Source organism: Chrysochloris asiatica, unplaced genomic scaffold (assembly GCF_000296735.1).
Source record: "Chrysochloris asiatica unplaced genomic scaffold, ChrAsi1.0 scaffold00110, whole genome shotgun sequence".
NCBI classification, from domain to species: domain Eukaryota; kingdom Metazoa; phylum Chordata; class Mammalia; order Afrosoricida; family Chrysochloridae; genus Chrysochloris; species Chrysochloris asiatica.
This window is the reverse complement of record NW_006408628.1, coordinates 8,946,926-8,951,098: the sequence shown is the minus strand read 5'-3', so window position 1 is coordinate 8,951,098 and position 4,173 is coordinate 8,946,926.

Below are 4,173 nucleotides of genomic sequence, written 5' to 3'. Positions count from 1 at the left end.
TTTTTGACAATTTCCAACTTTCCTAGATTATTCCTTGTCTTGATTGTTAATGGATGTTTACAGCTATTCTTCCTCATTTTTAGTTGTGCTCAATCAGCACCAACATGGTCAACCTTACTTTGAGGAGACATCTCTTCCCCAGTCATATTCTAAGTGCCTTCCAACTCTTCATGCTAGCCTCCAGGATCTCTACAGTTATGTCCTCACAGTTCCAAATCCAGGGACAAGAAATCCTCCCTGTTAGGCCCAGTAAAAACTCCAGGGTCCACCACTATTTGACCAATTCTGTCAATGTCCTCTTACTGATGTGGCCAAGGAAATTTATGAATTAAGTGACCACATTTGAATTAAAGGCATCCCCAGTTGACCTCTCCCAAATCACATGACATGCTCTGAGATTGGAGGAAGTGTGGTTCCCTGAAAGAAAACTCAAGGATTTGTCAAAAGAAGGGTCCATGGATTCTGGGTAGACAGCAGTATTATCTGTGTAGTATGATCACAGAAAAACACTTTGTAAGAGTACCCAGAGCAGACTAAACTACACTAACCAGATGCTGCTTCTGATACATCCTGGAGACACAGGCACAGACGTTGCTGTTTCTGCCACACAGACAGGACGGGTGAATGTGTGAAGGCTAGTCACTCAGTCTTCCAACTACTTGGCACAAGAAGACCCCATTTGAGATTTATTAGTCGTGGGTCTCATCCAGACAACTCCCTTAACCTCCTCAAGCTGTTTTTATCCCTCTGGTATATAAAAATAACACTTAAACAAGATCCCTAATCCCATGCCCTAGACAAATCAACTATCCAGAGATGCCAACTGTCAAAATGGTGCGGTGAAGGCATCATCTGCCCTCCTCCAAGTTCATGAGAGGGAGAAGAATCACCATGGGTCCCAGGCAGATTCCTGTGAGTGGAGGTCCTTCCACAGCGCTCTGTATGTCTCTGCGGGGTTCCAGAATTCATTGCAATGGCCACGCTGCACTTACAGACAGTACTTACGGTTATGGAGTTTATTAGACAAGTGACCGGGTACAACTTGGAGTCAGGAATGACTCAGAAGTAACAGGACCAACTCAGGAGGCAGTTCTTCATTCAGGACAGCTTCACAGCCATGCTCATAAGCAGGCCTTTCCCTGCCCTTGGCCTCTCAGCCCTCAGTATCTCAACCCCTTGAACTACGTGGATGGCCCAGCTTAAACAAAGCTCTTAGCTTCACCTGTAAGCATCCTGGTGTGGCACTGTAGGTTAATTCACTGGACTGCAAAGTTGGTTTGAACCACAAGACTGGTGATTCAAGTTCACCAGCTGCTCCGTGGAAACTCTATACAGGATCGCTATGGGTCAGAACCAACTCGACAGCACTTAACAACAACACAAGTGTCCTGAGGTCCTGGTGTGACACTGTGGGATAAGCACTGAACTACAAGGTGGTGGTTCAAATCTACCAGCTGCTTCTTGGAAACCCTATACAGATTCGCTATGAGTTGGAACCAACTCAGCATTAACAACAACAACATAAGTGTTCTGGTGTGGTGCTATAGGGTAAGCACTGGACTGCTAACTGCAAGGTTGGTGATTCACACCCACCAATGCTCCTTAAAAGCCCTACACAGAGTCACTATGAATCATAACCGACATGAAGGCACTAAACAACGTAAGTGTCCAGAGGCACCCACTCCACTAGTAAGCCTTGACTCAGTTCTCCAGCTCCATGGACCAGCAAGCCTAGCTTTTCTAACAAGTATCCAAAGGCACTCCACTCCACCAGTAAGCCTCTGCCTGAGGCAGCTTTCTTTCTCTGTGGGCTGAGAAGCCCCCTACACTGTCCTGCACTGGTCTCCTGGTCCTGCCGCCTTTCCACCATTTGCAGCTCTGTTGCTGCTTCTCACCTTGTCTCAATGTCCCCAGTGTTGCAGCGTTCTCTTTCTGTCCCCTGGATCTAAGAGGTTCTCAACATAGGGACCCACAATCTAAAGGATTCACTCTACTTCTAGCTTCCTTAGTGGTAATGAGATACCCCCTTCCCACCTCTGGAGTGGCTCAGTTTAAATCTAGCAGGATGGCAAAATTGACCAATCCCGTCGTTGGGGTTCCATACACCTTATTTGCACAATCTCATTAATAGTGCAAATGATGCATCTTATCTGCCCTATTTGCAAGCTGTCCAACTCCCTGAACACAAGGATCTTACTTGTGTAGTCACAATCCATCATTTGGTGGAAATTACAAGACCATGGCCAGAAAAACCATTTAAAAGGTACTCATCACATAGCAGCAGGCAAATTCACCCAGGGTCAAGGGGTAGGGTCCTTATTATACACCCAGTTCTGAAAGCAAGCCAGAAAGTAGGGTTTCAAAAAATATGATACCATGACCAGAGGCTAAAATCAATCACCCAAAGAGTTTTTATTACCCATCCAAATGAAGCAATGATTCTCCTTGTCAAAGAAGGTGGGTGGGGGATGGGCTGGCAGCAAGAGCAGGTGTTGGTGCTCTGAGGCCAGGACCAGGGCCAGGGTAGAGTGAGGGCAGTGCAGGGGCAGGGGCAGGGGCAGGGGCAGGGCAAAGCAGAGGTAGAAGAGGAACATGGCAGAACTCTCTTTTAAAACAAGAAAACCACTATGATTTTGGTGTTAAGCAGTGTTTTTCTCCCTGGGGCCTTTCTCCACTATACCCTTAATGCCACCCAGCAGTAACTACTACAGAGTCAGAGCCTCCCATGTTTGCCTGTCCTCAGAACTTCATAGCTAAAGGTCAGTCTGGGAGGACTGCAAAGCAGAGGCAAGGCAATAATAATAGTGATCACTTACAACAACCAACCAATTGCCACCAAATGGACTTCAACTCAGAGAACCCCTGGGTACCGGAATAGAACTGTGCTACACAGCATTGTCAGTGGCTGCATTTTTAGAAGTACATTGCCAGAACTTTTTTTCTGCATAAACACATTGCTGTTGTTGGTAAGTGCTATCAAGTTGGTTCCAATTCATAATAATCCAGCATAGGGTTTCAGAGGAGCAGCTGGTAGATTTGAACTGTCAACCTCGTAGTTAGCAGTACAGTGCTTATTCTACAGCACCACATGGTGGTTGGTGGTTATGTGCTTGTAGAGTTGGTTCTGACTCATAGTTACCCTGTATAGGGTTTCTGAGACTGTAAATCTTTATGGGAGCAGAAAACCTCATCTTTCTCCCTTGGAACAGCTGGTAGTTTCAAACTGCTGACCTTGAGGTTAGCAGCTCAACTCATAACCAGTACGCTACCAACACCACATACACATATGTAATTTCTAATTCTACTCCAATCCTGTAATGTAAATAAATGTGTGAGCTAGAAAGAGGCTTGGCTCATATAACAAAGATACAACTTATCAGAGGCTTAAACAAGACAGTTATGTCTTTCAGGTCAGGATGAGGGAGAGGGAAGTTCTATAATTTTCAATGTGTGTTTTCCAGCTCCACCTCCCACCATCATATCACAATTCCAATTAGTAGGACGGAGGAAATCTGCCCTTTCATTTTCAGGGCACTCTTAAAAGTTACAAACCATGTTGTTGCTCAAATCTGATTGAACAAACTTAGTCATATGGCCATACTGTCTCTAGAGGACGCTGGGAAATATCACCTTTCCCTCAGCTAAAATCATAGGGATTTACTAGTTAAGGAAGATGCAAAGACTAGCTATTGTGCCAGAGCTCACTGTCTGGACATCCCACACAGAGAACACATCTACCATCCCTCCAAGGGAAGCAGGGCCAAGTTCCATTTGGGGATAACACCCAGCTCAGAAAAAGTATCTCTAAGGGGTGGGCAGGTCTACCAGGTCTGGATGGGCTTCCTCATGGTCTGATGGCCTAAAAACCACAAGGTGGTAAATATGCCCTCCCATGCCCAGTAACAACAGTGAAGTGGAAACTGGAGAAGCTCATTTAGAACATTCTTTCAGGTCAGGAAAGAAGAGCAAACACCCAGCATTCACTGGACTTAAAAATTAATAAATCCAGCTGCAAAGGAATTGAAAAGCCCCTTCCTGGCAATGGGGTAAGTTCTCAGTCAATGCATCTAGCTGCTCCTGGCTCTGTTCTCTAGGAAGATCTCCCCTTTCCATTCCTGTATGGGCTCTGGCTTTGCCTCTTGGGTTGCCTCTTGGCCACTCAATATCCTTGTG